This window comes from Pan troglodytes, chromosome 14 (genome assembly GCF_028858775.2).
Source record: "Pan troglodytes isolate AG18354 chromosome 14, NHGRI_mPanTro3-v2.0_pri, whole genome shotgun sequence".
Lineage (NCBI taxonomy): Eukaryota > Metazoa > Chordata > Mammalia > Primates > Hominidae > Pan > Pan troglodytes.
Window position 1 is genome coordinate 80,798,114 of NC_072412.2, and position 18,113 is coordinate 80,816,226.

At 36.8% G+C, this 18,113-nt stretch overlaps 1 long non-coding RNA gene across 1 annotated transcript in view; it reads right to left on the reverse strand.

Moving 5' to 3' along the window:
* Positions 1–18,113, reverse strand: part of LOC134808235 (uncharacterized) — a 211,845-nt gene that overhangs the window by 101,768 nt on the left and 91,964 nt on the right. The gene's annotated exons all lie outside the window — the stretch shown is intronic.

Genomic DNA, 18,113 nt, shown 5'->3' on the forward strand with positions numbered 1-18,113 from the left:
AATGCTTTTACACTGTTGGTGGGAATGTAAATTAGTTCAACCATTCTGGAAGACAGTATCGAAATTCCTCAAGGATCTAGAACCAGAAATACCATTTGACCCAGCAATCCCATTACTGGGTATATACCCAAAGGAATATAAATCATTCTACTATAAAGACACATGCACACATATGTTTATTGCAGCACTGTTTATGATAGCAAAGACATGGAACCAACCCAAATGCCCATCAGTGACAGACTGGATAAAGAAAATGCGGCACATATACACCATGGAATACTATGCAGCCATAAAAAGGAATGAGATCCCGTCATTTGCAGGGACATGGATGAAGCTGGAAGCCGTCATTCTCAGCAAACTAACACAGGAACAGAAAACCAAATACTGCATGTTCTCACTCATAAGTGGGGGTTGAACATTGAGAACACATGGACCCAGAGAGGGGAACAACACACACCACGGCCTGAAGACAGAATTTAGAGGACGGGTCAATAGGTGCAGCAAACCACCATGCCACATGTATACCTATGTAACAAGTCTGCATGCTCTGCACACGTATCCCTTTATTTTTTTTAGAAGAAATAAAGAAACAAAATCTTTAAACTGCAAAAAAAAAGTTCAGAGATGTCTTAGTTCTTAAGTCAGGGATGGATTCACAAGTATTTTTGTTATCTTGCTTCATAACCATGTATGATGCATATGACTTTCCTACACATAAGTCAAATATTACAAAATCAAATTTTAAAAAATTAAAAGCTTAGAAAAAATAAAGTAAATAACAAAATGTAGTCTTGTAATCTAAGTTTTCCAGTAACATCTTAGTAAAATAGTCTTTAACGCAAGTATGTGTTTGAGTAGAAAGAACACTAATTTTATAGTTTAATAATATCTGGATATGAATGTTGGCCCTGGTTAAGCCCAGGTGTGCACTTGTGATTTGGGGCATATTATACACATTCTTTTTCTCCTCTGTAAGTAGGGAATGATTGCACCTACCTTGCAAGCACATTGTAAGCTTGAATTAGGAGCTATATATAGGAACAGCTAGCACAGAACTGCTCAGGAAGGATGCAATGTCTTCAGTGCATGTTACCTATAATTTTATTGATAATCTTTCACAAATTGACTAATACTTTTTTGAACCAAGCAGTTACCAGTCTCCTGCTTGTGAGGAGCATCTTATTTTCACCACCAGGAAGATATGAAAAGCAAAGGAAGGTGGAAACTGTCATTCAGCATCTTTCATTTGCTAGGCACTGTTTAGTATTAAATATGTTACAGATATTAAAATATTTAGCCCTCAAAAAATGCAATGAGGAATACATTATCAACTTCATTTTTCAGATGAACCATGGTTATTTACCTTGCTCAAGATCATTTAACTCGTCACTGATCTTACCAGAATGAGAATCTACCTAAGTGAGCTTTCTTGTCCATATTCCTTTCACTACCTCAGATCAATCTCTAGAACAATTACAAATAGCCTGTCTCCTGATTTAACATAAGTTACTCCCTGTTATCTCTTCCTCCAGCTTCTATTTTAGTGTTAGGGCCCTTTATAGTTCACAGCCCATTTTAAGAAAACTAAAAGTTGATGCATTTGTGCTCTAATAAATCCTTAATGACTTCCTTGAATATGTTCCAAGCTTCTTTCATGTTGTGAAACTTGAATTCACTTCTGGGAGCTTTAGAGAGAGTGACTGAAAACTTCTGGCCAACTTTTATATATATAAACCGTTATGCTTCGTGTATACAGTTTAAGAATAATATACAGAATATACAGACAGGGATATTACCATGGGATAAACCTTCAATATTATCACTAAAACTCAGCAAAGACCTTTGAATTCTAGGGGACATCTCCCTGAGGAAGGAAAGAAGGAAAGAAGGTAGGAAGGAGGGAGGGAGGGAAGGGAGGGAAGGAAAGAAAGGAAGGAAGGAAGGAAGGAAGGAGGGAGGGACAGACAGAAGGAGGGAGAGAGGGATAGGGAAAGGATGAAAGGAAAACTTGAGAAGATTCCAAGTTGAAACGGAGCCTACTTAACAGTACAGCCCATGGTGGCTTATTCCATGTGATCCATTACCATTGTTATCAAAGTCCCATTCTGTGTTCTCATCTGCTTACGTGCTTAGCCCTTGACTTTCTAAATGAATACACGGTTTAAATTTTTCATGTTTCCTTTATGTTTGTCAATTTTCAAGTTTTCCCTCTGGAATGGTTGGTGGCTAGTTAACAAATCATACTGATGAAGAATATAGGCTCTGGCCCAGGCACCGTGGCTCACACCTGTAATCCCAGCAATTTGGGAGGCCAAGGTGGGTGGATCACCTGAGGTCAGGAGTTCGAGACCAGCCTGGCCAATATGGCAAAACCCCGTCTCTGCTAAAAATACAAAAACAAAAAATTAGCCACGCACAGTGGCACATGCCTGTAGTCCCAGCTGCTGGGGAGGCTGAGACAGGAGAATCGCTTGAACCCGGGAGGTGGAGGTTGCAGTGAGCCGAGATCGTGCCACTGCACTCGACCCTGGGAGACAGAGCAAGACTCCATCTTAAAAAAAAATAGAAATCATATAAATATTAATATTTTCTGGGACCTTGTTTAATTCAAGGGAGTTAAAGGGTTTAAGAAAGGTTACCTTGTTTTATTTGAGGGAGTTCATGGGGTTCTCAGGGTCAATGTTGGTTCATACTGGGTGCCTGAAGCTCTCCTATTGGCTTCTCCAAAAATTGCTTGGCATTAGCCAAAGCAAGTTCAGAAATCCATGGAAGAAGGAAGTAATTAATCTTGCATGACCATTCTGCACCACCCCTCTTTCAAATTGGAATCTTCATGAAATTCTCAGTATTCTAAAAGCAACATCCCTAAAGTAATGTTTTCTTCTTATGCACCAGACCTACCATCAGTTAAGCCTCTTCATGAACACCTCTAAAATTAGTGTCCAATAGAACATTCAATGAGGACATCTTGCATATCGTTGTTGCCTAAGTAGTTGAAATACCCTTTAACATTTTAATGTGAACTGCACTGAAATTTTAACAGGAGCATATTACTAAAAATAATGTTATTTTAAATTGTGTTAGAATCTCTAATTGCTTATACTATGCATTTTACTTTTTCTTTGTTTATAATTACTTTTTCCAAAAATGACTTAAGAAAAAGTTTGTGATACTGTGTGACTTCTTTTCAATCTGCTAAGCAAAAAGCAGGTGCTTATTGAATAGAAAGTGAGGCCAAGATGTGTGGGAACATAGAGCTGTGTACTGCTGAACTTAGGTTAACTTAATTGACAGTCCACAGATCCTCTTTATTTTGGTAGTTCATGATAAATGCTAGTAATCATAATGTTAAGTCATGCAATAATAAAATCTCTTACAGGAGGCACTTACTACTTAAATTTAAAATACCATACTACTGAATTAAAAATAAGGGTTTCAAATGAGAAAAAATTGCTAGCTGAGTACAGTAGTCCCCCTTTATTCACAATTTCACTTTCCATGGTTTTAGTTACCTGCGGTACAGTAAGATATCTTGAGAGAAGGAAGGACTACATTCACATAACTTTCATTATACTATATTATTGTTTTATTTTATTATTGTTGTTAATCTCTTACTCTTCCTAATTTATAAATTACACTGTATCATAGGTATGTATGTATAGGGAAAAACATAATATAGAGATTTTGGTACTGTCTATGGTTTTAGGATCCACCGAGGGTCTGGGAACATATCCCCCTTGGAAAAAGGGGTACTACTGTACAAACAGCACAATGTTCTTTTATCAAGTCACCTGTATGAATGAAAATGCCCACATACTACTTTAAAAGCAATGTAAATAAAATAGAGCTAAAAATCAATACAAGCAAAACTGAAGGGACTAGAAAATTGTGCTTCTGTAATAGTGACTAGATCTATAATAACCTAGGGGAGAAAAAAATAGGCATTTCTTTATAGGAGGCAAGGAAGAAATATGACGTGAAAGTCAGAGGCTCTGCTGAGCCAGTGAAATTGTCCATTATTTAAACTGCAGGTGGTGACACTCACATAAACTGGTATAGCAAGATGCAGCCAAAGCGAGTGATGTGAGTGGATTTAGTGTGAAATCCATTGTAGGATTCTGCACTTCAAAGGCGGGCAGACTGGTGCTTTGCCTTCGGAACACGTGGTACTGTAAATCCTAGTCTTGAACAAAGACATATTAAAGGCTAAGTATGTTGGATCTGCAATCTCAACCCTGTTTACAGGTTATTAATAACATAGCAGAAATGTTGCATAATTAAGAGTCTTAACTAGAAAGAGAAGAAAAAGATGGCAGGGGAAAGGAAAAGAAAAAGAAGACATGAAGGTGAGGAAAGCAGATGCCATGGAAGAAGGAAATGAAGAAGGAAAAAGGAAGAAGCAGGAAAAAGTAAAGGCTATAGGAGGAGGAAATACCTAGATGAGTAAAAGAGGTAAGAACCAGTGTTGCCAAAATATTGGAGCTACATTAAAAGAAATTTCTAAACAAGTCTTCCTGTTTTGAGACAAAACTGGAAATCGGTAATGTTGGTTTTCATCGTGCTACTGTAAGCCAGCACTTCTGAGGTTATAAATATTTTCTGTAAAGAGCCTGACAGTAAATGATTCCTGCTTTTGCAACTACTCAGCTCTGCTGTGTGGCATGAAAGCAGCCATAGGCAATGTGCAGGCAAACAGGTGTGGCTGTGTTCCAATAAAACCTTATTTACACAAACAGGCAGGGGGCCAGATTTGGACAACCATCCATAGTATTCCACTCTTACTATACCATATTTCTCTCTCTAACATTTCCCACTAACCATTGCCCCATTACCCAGTGCACCATTGTCATCACTATTCAGTGTCCCAGTAATTTCATACTTTTTATAATTATGCTCCCCATCTTCAAAACTTACCTCACAATTTCTTCTCACTTTAAAGTTAGGCTTTTTGTATCTTTCAGGTAGCAACTAGCTACCATAATAAAATGTCCCTGTGTAGAAGCTCATGAAAGGAAGAGAACTACGGTCCAGAAGTCACTGCATGTTTCTTCTATCACTACCAGATACATCCTAAGTGAACTGTGCCCTACTCCTATCCAACAAGTACATCATTCTCCATTCAATACTTCAGAAACTGAATATATATTACGAACTTCAACCTATAAACAAAGAATTTTTAAAAAACAATTTTTGACCTCAGCTGACTCAATGTTGTATGGGTAGAGATTACTTACACGCCCTCTGCCCTCCTATAATCCCTCCTCTACATCAAGTCATTACAAAGCCATTGGTAACCTCAATAGTGAAGAAATCAATCTGGAATTAGAAGGGTAGAACTAGGAAAGACTAATAGAAAAGATATTTGAGGGTGAAAATTTCATGAGCTAGCAGTATTTCTCCCTGTAGTTGTTCTGTTTCTTGTGGACTGTTAGGCTACATTGGGTAATAGGTCCAAGAGAAGCTCTGCCCCACTAAGAAAGAAGAAAAAAGAAACCCAACTTATCAACCAAAATACTGTCTTTACCCTTTCTTGTTTGACTAAGTTTATGTCATTTTCCAAATAACTTCCAGATAGAAACAGTTCATGACTGCCAATCTTTGATATCTAACTATATTTAACATTTTATTAAAATAAATAAGATTTGGGCGGGCACAGTGGCTTATGCCTGTAGTCCCAACATTTTGGGAGACCAAGGTGGTTGGATCACTTGAGCTCAAGAGTTCGAGAACAACCTTTTTTGCAACATTGCAAAACCCCATCTCTACAAAAATTAGTCAGGTATGTGGTTCACGCTTGTAGTCCCAGCTACTCAGGAGGCTGAGATGGGAAAATCGCTTGAGCCCGGGAGGTCAAAAATGCAGTGAGCTGTGATCATCCCACTGCACTCCAGCCTCCAAAAAAAAAAAAAATAAGATTAAAGAGTGCTTATGGCTATGGTATGTTAGATTAATCTTCCCACTAGGACCAACTAGAAAAGATAGATAAAATATAAGAACATCTGTTTGAAGGCAGCAAATGGCTACTATGAAAGCAAGGGCAGCCTAGGAGGTATGCACTATAATCTCCCTTCAAGAGAGAAACTTCAAATGCCACACTTTGGGGAATCTAATGAAGTACTAGGTGCTGAGGCCATATACTCTCCCAGGCTGCTCCAGCCCAGTGTGGAAGCCTTCTAATAAGCACTCTTTTCCCTGCAGCTCCCTAACAGCCTAGCTGAGCCTATTTCAAAACTGCACTGGTCTGAGACTCTTTTCACCGAATCCTCCTCATTTGTTCCTCCTCTCCTCTAATAGGCATCAGATCTGTATCACAGTCTCTGTCTGCCTACTCCTGCTCTCTATCCCTATATATTTCACAAGGATTTCCCCCACTGAACCTGTTGTGGTTCAAATTCTGTCTTGGAGTCAGCTTCCCAGAAGACTGAAAGTGACACAGCTGTTACTGAGAGTAATCAAAGAAAATACAGTAAAATCTCAATATAAAATAAGATTCTGGGATTGAATTATTCACCAACTGGCTGGTGGAAGACCCCATCCTAAGTGGCATGTAAATTCTTGGCACAAGATGGTAATCCAGTTGCTGAAGAATTCACCCATAGTAACATGGAAAAAGGTCCTACGGGTGAAAAACACCCTTTCCAGTGTGATGATTTTAGCATTTGAGAAATATGGGGAAATAAGACATATGAGGACAGTTAAGATGTCTTCTTATTAATCAGTTGCATTGATACCCAGAAGAGAGATAATAAGAGACTTATAGTGTTTAACAGTTAACAAACAGGGTTAATTTTGAGGCTAGAGAGGGCCATTTTGATAGTTGACAGAGAGCTGTTATCTCTTAAAATGACAGAGCAGAAACAGCTGAGAAGCAAACTCAGAATCTGATATTAAAGGTAGAGGTACTTCAGAGATGTAGAAATGTTTAAGTGCTCAAGCAAGGGAAGCCTGCTTTGCTAATGTCAGGATACTGTTGGGAAAATCTAGGGACCTGACATGTGGTATGAAGACACCTAGGTGGTTGCTCCCAAGGATTTTGGCTCTGTAGACTTCCATAAATCCTTCGAGAATATAGAGCTAGCCAGACCCTCACTTTTTAAGAGATATCACTTCTCCTTATGCAGAAAAACACTGCAGAGACCTCTCCCCTATAAGGCAAGGGGAGGCTCTTCAGGATCTGTCGACACCTCTGCTGGGCATCAGGCCAATAACCAGAGTTAAATCTCTGTGTAACCTGGTACAGAACAATGCTGGGCCTAATAGGAGAAAAAAGAGACCAAACCCTGAGGTCAGAATGAATAATTAGCTATCATGTACTGATACGAGCCAGGAGAATATCTTTTGATTGGATATTAAGGGTACTTGATCAAGCAGGCTAGAACTGAAGATGAGATATGAAGAATTCATTAAATTGTAGACACTTTCTTGGAATACAGGATTTAGCACCCTGGCAAAGACCCCAGAGGTTGAGGCAAATTCTCTGCTAGAATGGCTCTTAGAAATCTGGGGAAAAAAGATAGCACATACTGATCTAAGTTGAAATGCTGGAGTCACTGTAGCAGACATAGAAGGAAGTAAAGAAGCTGAGTAAAGTGAGCCTGGCGGAATGAATATATTATATGAGCCCAGAAGACCCACAAGAGAATTATGTTCTGCAGAAGAGCCCAAGTGACAAACAATTCACCAAGACCATAAAGAATGTGCTAGCAGATGGGCATCAGCAACACTAAGGAAGTCCTCAGTGGCTTTTCTCAGCAGGCCAGGGATGACAGTAAGAGAGTAGTTACAGAGCATGGTTTATTAATATCAATGAGAATGAAGAGACCTAAAACCAAAATGCAAGGTGGCAGTGCCTAATTGTGAGAATCTGAAGGTTGCAAGTACTATAACAACTGGTAAAGTGAGAAGGACAGATCTCGATAGTGAAGATAGCAAGATGGTAAACCGAAAACAAAATTTCATACCATGGATAACAATTGTAAAGATCTAAAGGATGCAGGGGTCATGGTCCCTATTAAATCCCTGCTTAATTCACCCATCTAGCTCCTGCAAAAACTAGATAGATACTGCAGAATGCCTAAGGAATACTGAAAATTTATTTAGTAGAATAACATAGTATAACATCTAGCATTATACAGTATACAATATAGAAATCTGGACATCTCAGATCTTTACATTGATCCATTATATTAATAACATTATGCTGATCAGGCAAAAGGAGCAAAATATAGCTAGTCCATCGGAGGTGCTGGCAAGACACACATGCTCCAGAGTTTGGGAGATAAACTCTATGAAGACTCAGGGATCTACCACTGCAGTAGAGCTTTTGGGAATCCAGTGATCAGGGGCATGCAGTGACATTCTGTCTGTGGTAAGATGAATAACAGAGATCTCAAATTCTTGAATAAAACATTCACAGACAAATCCAGGGAGTACTTCTTGAAAAAATATGTAAGAAATAAAATAAAAAACACATTGGCTATACTTATGGAATGCAAGTTTGGTTTAATATTCTAAAATCATTGTAAATTATCACATGGACATGATAAAAGAGAAAAATCATAAAATCATCTAACAAATGCTGAAAAAAAATTTTAAAAGTCAACATCTATATATGATAACAGTTCTTAGAAAATTAAAAATGGAATGAAGCTTTCTTCCTATGATAGAAGATATGGTATAATTCCTCTGAGATTAGGAATGAGACAAAGATCATTTATTTTATATATTACATCTATTTCAACATTGTAAAAGAAAATCATAGCTGGTAACTTATGTCAATAAAAATATAATAAAAGATATAAAAGTTGGAAAGAAAAAATAAAATTGCTGTCATCTGCAAATGGCATCACTCTATATGTACATATTTCAAAAGCATTTACAGATAAACTATTAGAATTAAAAAGTAAATTTTACATGGTCACTTTTATATTCACTGGTGGAAGATAAATATAAAAATGTTTTAAATTATATAAAAATATAAAAGAAAAAAATTAAGTTAAAAATTTCAAAGTAGCAATTTGAAAATAAAATGTCAAAACTCAAACCACTCTCAATATGAACCAAAACATTAACTATCAAGGAGTAAATCTAACAAAAATACGCATAAGCTTGAGATTAAAATTTACCAAAAAAGTATTGAAAGAAATTAAAGACCTCAATCCGTGAAGAGATATAGCAAATTCAGTATTGCTCAAATTGATCTATACATACAAGGCAATTCTAATCAAAATCTCAGCAGGTTTTTTTTGCAAATTCACAAGATAATTTTAAAATTTATGTGAAAATACAAATGATTAAATGTGGTCAAGGCAATCTTTAGAAAGAACTAAGTTTTAGACCTACTATCTAATATACCTATCATAGAAGTATAATAAGATAGTAAGCTAAATGGAGAGAACAAAGGAGGAGAATTTAAAAATCCAGAAATAGACCCATGCATATACAAATCACCTGATTTATAACACAGGTAACACCACAGTAAACTAGAGAAATAATGATCTTTACAATGGTAAAGCAAATAGTACTGGGTCAATTAGATATCCAAATCGAAATAAATTAATCTTGACTCTACTCTTTTCACAATTTTTTAAAAGAAAACATAAGGGAATATTTTAATGGTTTTGGGTAAGCAAAGATTTCTTAAACAGGATACAGAAACTACTAATGACCAAATCAAGGAAATAATTGCTATGTTAAGCAGCTTAAAACTAAGAAGTTAAAGATAATCCACAGAATGAAAGAGTGTACTTACAATGGATCTATCCAACAAAGGAGTTGTAGTCAGAAATCCTGAAACCCAACAAGAAAAAGACAATGCAATAGAGAAACTGGGCAAGAGACTTACATAGGCACATCAGAAAAGAGGAGCTACAAAGGGCCACAAAAAAACATATAACTGCTCAACATCATTAGTCATCAGTAAAATAAACAGATGTCATCAGTAAAATAATAATTATATAATTATATAAAAATATAATAATATACCACTACATATCCACCACAATAGCTGAAATTAGAAAGATTGACCATACTAGGTGTGGGCAGTGGGCAAGGATGTGAAGCAATTAGAACAGCTTGTAGAGTCTAACCTGGCCCAAACACTGGAAAACTATTTGTCAATATTATTAGAGTTGATTATACATATACCCTATGTCCAATAATTCTACTCTTGATATAATTCCTAAAATAAATGCATCAACATGTGCTCCAAAAGAACTGTAATAGCAAAAATTAAAACAACTCAAATATCAACAATAGAATGCAAATATCAATTCTGATAAATCCATATGACAGAATACTATAGAGCAAAATAACAAAAATATAAAAGACTACTGCTAAAAATAACAACATGGATGGATCTCAAAAATATACTACTGAGTTTTTTTAAAGCCAGAAACAAAAACACAATACATTGTGTTTTTATATATAAATTTTATATTTACATAAATATGGAGGAATAGACAAAACTTATTTATAGAGTTCAAAATCATGATGATGGTTACCACTGTGAAAGTAGGGATTCTATAAGGAAGGAATAAGATGGGTGCTTTTGGAAGGGTAATGTTCGTTTTTTTAATCTGAGTGGATATTACATATTTGCAGCATAAAATTCATCATGCTACAAACTTGCAAGTTGTGCAATTTTCTGTATGGATGCTATGAGCGAATAGTAAGATAATTTTTATAACAAAAAAATAAAATTCAAAGTATACTCAGGTAAGCAAAAAATATCTTATAGTTGTCTTTTAAAGGTATCATCCAGTCTATAGCTGAGATCTTGATTTAAAGAGTTTGCCCAGATTCACATTTACGTGCCCCAAAAATGATGACAGTTTCACGGTAGTGTAGCCACACTCCACAGGAGGCTAAGTGTGTTTGTTTGTTTGTTTGTTTGTTTGTTTTTGAGACAGGGTCTCACTCTGTCACCCAGGCTGGAGGCCAGTAGTGGGATCTTGGTTCACCGCAACTTGCGCCTCCTGGGTTCAAGTGATTCTCCAACCTCAGGATCCCAAGTAGTAAGTGGTATTTTAATCAAACGACTCTCTTTGGAATGTAACCAACAGCTTGTAGAAACACAGTGGAATACTTCCTACCATGTGAACCCTTGGAATGTCTTACCAAGCAAAATGGCTGCAGTTTTCTATTAGTGGAGAAGTTTTTCCTGAATGGAAATGCATAATTTGGATTTAATAAGACTTTCCAATATAAGCTGTACATACAAATGCGTATTTTCTCCTTTCTTTGTGTTAACAGCATGAGATAAGCTGTAGACCAATTTTATGTAGCATTTTATATGCAAATAAGAAGTTATTTTTGCATGTTTTCATTTTTATAGGAGACAGGCAAGAGAATTTCAAATAATGCAGTTTTCCATTCTAGTCAGATAATTGACTTTTCTATTTAGTTAATTCTGCTTTCTATGTGCATGTTTATCTCGACAGCTGACGAAAAATATTCAAACATTAAAAGTTTGAGATGTCAATACAATTTTATAAATAATTTTATTATTTCAAAGTGAACTGTGCTCATTTTGGCTTTTTTGAGTATGAGTTGAAATGGCCATTTGAAACTCTTTCTCCATTCAGCAGCAAGAAGCATCTTCTAAATGGATAAATTCCCAGATTCACAGGCTCTCCACATGGACAGATATGAAAATGCTCCTATGATAATGGTAAGTCAGTTCCATGATGGAATCCGCATCTGTCTTCATAGGATGGGGGTGAAATATTCACTTATCAGCTGGCATTAATGGCCACTAAAGGAGTTAAGAGGGTTCCGACATGAACAGACTTCAGATCCCAGAACTAGAGCTTTGTTTTTGGCAAGATGGACAGATTTGGAAGGACCCATAGTTCTGACAGAGCTAATACAGGGAGCATGCTGTTGATCCAACAATACTCCAGCAGAGACAAAATCTGCCTTGGCCACTGGCACATTGAAGAGCCAGCAACCATTAGGCAGACGCTCAAGTAAGCAGGTGGTTTTTGTCAGTGGAGGGCCTACAAGTGGACAAAGCAGAGCATGGGGAGGAGGAAAAGGCAATAGGTACACAATAGGTAAAGGTTTGGCCAGGCAGTCTATATGGGTGTAGTATGGCAGCAGGATGCAGAAACAAGTTCAGCAGGACATCTGTCCTGAGAAGGTTGAGCAGAAGGCAATACCCAAAATCAAGAAGAAACAAAGCTCAGCACAAGGCTTGTTCACCAAGATTGAGCAAAATCTACTTATTAGTACTTCAGTAAAAGGCCAGAGCAGAACCACCAGCAATTTGTATTATATGCTACTCATTCAATGCTCTTCAAAACCCCTTGAAGAGTACCAGGTCTAAGGGAGGAGAGGTGGCAGGAGGATTGTTGGAAGACCCCACCTGTGAATTCTGGGAGTGTTATAACCAGAAGCAATATACGATGTGTAAACGGAGGGAGTATGAAGGATTGAAAAAGAACAGTCCTGATTAGGCTCAGTTTTTTCACTTCGAAAGTAGAAACTAATATAAGCTGCTAGGGTTGTTGAAAAGGTGGAATATAAAGTGGATAGCACATAGAACTCCAAGGATGTGAATGAACTAGCCTCTTCAGCTACTTACGAAATGGTACAATGACCAAGCATATTCTCTAAACTAGGGAGCTTTCAACAGGTTATGAATACTGGCAATAATAATTGCTAACATTCACTGTAGACTTATGGGTCAATCACTGTCTTAAGTTCATTACATATATTATCCCATTGGATCTTCTCATCCTACAAGATTGAGATTAATTTCATTTTACAGATAAGGAAACCAAAGAACAGAGAAGTTAAGTGACTTGCCCAAGATTACACATTAGTTAGTGGCAGTGCCAGAATTTGAACATAGATTCCAGAGCCCACACTGATAGTCTAGTTACACATAATATCATACTTCCTCTATGGGAGAAAAAAAAAATTAGAGAAAGACATGGAAGAGCAAGAATTGATTCATTCAATACCTACTTAGAACCTCAGTGGTAGACCACAATGAGACAGATACAGAACCTAGTAAAAGTGTAGCAGCACATTTTTTTATGTAATTGTCTTTGGTAGTCATTCCTCTGACTATGCTCCTGGCATAAAGCTCTATCAGCATAGCCATGGCAGGAGCAGGGAGTTTATGGCCAGAAGCTTTACTGCCCAGTGTGAGTAATGGTGGTTCATGGCCAGCATCATTTCTGGGTTGAAGTACTCCGTGGTGCACAGATACAAGCAGCAGCTGCATCATTTTCCCCTTGATCTAGAAATTGCTAGGTGGCAGAATTCCACATACTAGATTTTCATATAACCTATCCACACAAACTTTAAATATCAACTTACGTCCCCAGAGATCTGAAAGATTTAATGTTGTTTCCAAAGGTATTTACAGTACATCAAAGACTTTTGATGACAGTTCATCCAAAATAAAAAAAAAAGTAGGAGAAAAAAAGCAGCAGCCTGACACCTATGATATATCTGCCATGTCTTTAATACATTGTTATGCAATTATTTATAGTTTTACATAAGTAATTCATGCTTGTTTTAGATGTAACATTTTAAAGTTACCTAAAATACAACCAACCAGAGATGATCATTACAAATACTTTGTTGTTTAGCCTTCCGAAATGTTGTCCTAGTCATTAAATTTTAGTAAAAATAGAAATATATTTATCATATTGTACAGTCTACTGTGTAACTGACTTTCTCATTTATCAATATTAATATCTTTTCATGTCCCATATAGAATTATATTTTTTCATGACTACATGTTTTTATTTTATTTAATGAATGTCAATTATTTATCAGTCCCCTACTATTGGGAATCTAGGTTATTTTCCTTATTTATTTACAAGCATGTCATACATCAGCATATTAACCTGTATTTTTTACACTGAAATATTTCTATGCAGTTTTTAGTTGGCCTTTTAACATTGTGGCTTTGCATTCAGAAGTTTGTTTTTTAATTTTCATACCGTAGAATTGCATGAACATTTCAAATGTGAATTCTGCCTTTGGGGCCATGCTGAGGAAGCTTTTCAAAAATACCCTTCACCCCAGAATTATAGAAATATTTGTGGGCATTTTCCTCCAAAATTTTTATGGCTTTATTTTTTTTCACTTAACATCTTTGTGAAAGAGGAGACTAATATGATCTTGGCAAATCACATATCAAAAACTGCCAGATAGCTTGTTTTCTAAAAGAATACTCAGATGAGTGTGCTTTGCAGAAGAAAACAGCCTTTGTACACTAAAAAATTTCAAAGTAGACCACAATGGAGTTTCCTGTGTAAGATGAAGCACTTGGATTACATTTCTCTAGAAGTTGATGAAGATGTACTATATATAGATGTAGAAATATTATCTCTGATGTTGAAGTCCAGGCTGGACTACCTGAGACCAGCAGAGCACATTCATTCCCTGTTCCAGTTCTAAGGACTGGCTTCAAGTTACCCATTCTCTTTCCTGTGCCCAGGGTGTCTCAGACAACACTGCATCTTCCCATTAGCTTATTCTAATTCTGAATTGACCATCTCCATAGTTTCATGTGTTTCTTCAGAGGATGTAAGGGATATTTTTACATCGGAGAGTATACTGGTCAATAAGAGAAAATAAATGTCATGGCTGCTACTCTTAATAATAGTACTACATTTTCCAAACCATGTAATCTGACTACAGAGATCTTTTAAAGTAGCAGCTAAGAAATCTGACATGTAAGGTGCAAATTGCAAAGCTTTGACATGATTCTACATGCCTTTTCTTTAGCTGATTTCGTTTCTAAAGCTATTTTTGAGGGCCTACAATACCTCCATGATGAAACATTAATAACTTTAAAATCTATGCATTATTCCATGCCCACATTTAAGATATCAGTGATATCACCAACTTCCCAGTTTAAGCTGTTTTTCCCCTTAGAAGAATCTGTTCATTACAGTAGTTAACAACTACTCAGTTAGCAAAGAGGCCTAAGACAAGGCAAGGGACAAGTTAATGGTGTAACAAATCAGTTGTTAAGCTAAATGGTCAGTTTGCACAGCACAGTATTATTGCTTTATTGAACCCAACTTAAAGATTTACAGCAGTTACATTTTATTCCAGGTACAAGATGCACAAATGAAATACAGAGGGATGCAGTTTTGTTTTATACTGCTTTCATTAAGAACCCAATTGCACGGCAAAATCAGTTAGTATATATCTCGTTCCATGTGACAGCCAATTTTCCACGGAGATTGGAAACTCTTGGAGCCTTCTAATCCTTGATCTCACTTCGGGAATACAAGAGCTGGGAGTTATAGCATGTTTTTAAATTGTTTAAAGTAAAGCTTTGGTGTTAACAAGCACTCATCCCTGGCTCTTAGACAATGGAACTTCTGTGGATGGATGGTGCATTGCCTTGACTCCAGATCTGCTTTGATGATGAAATACATCTGAGACATACTTATTGGTCCAACATAGTAAGTTATTTTTTCCCAAGGAATTTCTTTTCAGAAAACAACATGTAGTGCTATAAATATATTTTTCACCAAAATAACCTGTGACATTATTTATTTGGCCACCTAAGTAGCAAAGTTGATTTCATCATGATTCATTTAATCTTTTTTTTTTTTTTTTGGTCATATTTGTACCACACGTCAAGCACTTTCTAACTTTCATCTAGGGATGCAGTAGGTAACAGTCCTCATGGGGTTTACATTCTTGTGAAAAAGATAGATTTTAAAAACAAATAAATGCATGATATGGGATAATTTTGCAGGTAATAAGTGCTATAAAGAAATAAAATATATTGAAGAGAATGGTTAGGTGGAAATCGATTGCTAATGTAAGTAGCAGAAACTTTATTATTTGGAGGACTGTAGAAAATTAATCAATCAAGGGCCCCATAAGTAGAAAGAAAGATAAATAAGTATTTCACTGAAAACATGTACCTCTTTCACATACTTTCAAATCCTGTCCACTGCTTTTGAGTTTCTCTTAGAAAACCTTTCAGTTCAGAACAGAAGAATATAGCAACGATTGAAGTTTAGAGTTTAGGGATAGTGTGTGCTCAAGATACCTGTTCAGTACCCAGCACTGTGTACAAAATATTTTTTATGGTGGTAACAACGATGAGAAAGGTCAGAATAGCTAGGGCTTGGAAATAATTGCTTGGTTCAGATCTATAAAAGCTATTAAATCAATCCTACAGAGGATAACACATTTTGTTATGCTATAAGAGGATAAATGTAGAAGTTTGCCAGCTTACAGACTAATTCTGGACCTCAACTTAGTATCACTTAATATACTTATGTTCTACAATTGCAAAACCATAAACTGACTTTCAATTTCTTTAGTAGGACTAAAATATCACAAGATAAACTGTTAGATGTTGTGTGCAAGTATATGTGTGACTGTGTGTAAGTGTTTGTGTGTGTGTAATGTATTCTGACAATCCTAAATTTCCAGACTGGTTACTTATAAGACAACAACAAAGAAGAAAATATGTTCAGAAAGTCTGTGTTAAAAAATACACATACTATTTGAAACATTTTAAAAATGAGTTCTTTCAGTATTGAACTATTTCATTTTCACATCATGGTTGGCAAGGTAAACTCTTGCTTTGACAACATGAAGACTATTTATATAAGACTTGTGAGATCATGTGTAGCTCAGATCATATGGTATATTTGCATAAATGTAAATGACAGCCTTTAAGAATCCTTTTGTCTCTTGCTCCAGTGGTACTTTTCCCAAATGCAGGCTGATAATGTTTCTACACTAATTAATCTATTTATAAAATCAGGCACAACAAAACAAAACCCATTGTCCTTGCCCTCATGGAACTCACTGAAAGTTAAATGAGAACTTCCAGCCATAATCTTCCTGGCCTTGGCAGAGCAAAGAAGGTGTACCTGTGAGGGTACCAACAGGACACAAGTGCCGTGATCTAAAAGGTAACTCAACAGAGTGTGATGAATGGGACATCTCACAAAGGTGGGAGCAGATTAAGGGAGACCAATTGAGGGGCCAAGAAGCAATCTGGATTTCACAGCAGTGGAACAATTTACACTAGGCTTGCTAAAAAAATCTGACCACAAACTCGGTGGCTTAAAACAACAGAAAGTTTTTCTCTTATTTTCTGAATACCGGAAGTCTAAAGTGATGCTTACAAAGCTAAAATCAAGTTGTTGGCAGGGCTGCTTTCCCTACAAACGCTCTAGAGATAATCCATTTCCTTGGCTTTTCCAGCATCTAGAACTGGAATTCCTAGGCTCAGGTCTCTCCCTCTATCTTCAAAGCTAGCAGTGTACAACTTCTCTCTCTGACCCTGCTCCTTTCACATGGCTTTTTTCTCTTCCTTGTGTAGTCAAATGCCCCACTATCTCTCTCTTTTACAGATAAGATTCTTGTAATCACATTCAGGACTCAGCTAAATAATCCAAAGTGAACTGTCCATCTCAGGACCCTTAACTTAATCACATCTGCAAAGACCTTTTTTCCATATAAGATAATATTGATGGGTTTCAGGAATTAGGATATAGATATCATTGGGGGCCATTATTCAGCCTATGACAAGGAGGGAGCTAGAACTCTTGCTGGAGCCTGGGAGACCTGTAGCAGCAGCTGCTGTACAGGAGATGTGGTCTGTAGTAGTGGAATGCAGCTACCATCAAGAGATGCCCAAACAAAAAGAGAGTCTGGGAAAGAAGTACCCAAACCTCACTCCAATTTCTGTCAATGCCTCCCATTGCCCAAACCCAAAGTGGGCAAGGATGACCAGACAATGACGTTCATAAATGTCAGCCTGCAAGAGCACAGAGGAGGACAGAGAAGGCTAAAGAGTGAATCTCAAGAATCAATGGAGAATATCCAGCAAAGATGTGTACCAGGGGAAGCTGACAATAGTTCTGAGGCTATTTGCAGGAATGAGAACTCCAGCAAGAGGCCAGGGAGATGTAGACCAGATTACAATCTCTATAAAGTCCCAACCAAACAGCCTGAATTCAGGGAAGTGAGGTTCCATTCAGATCCCATTATAAGGACCCATCCTGGAGACTAAGAAATTATTTCAGAGGTAAGGAAATAATTCACTGCATACCCAAGGGAACTCAACAAGGATTAAATTTTGTAGGGCTCATCCCAAGGTTTTG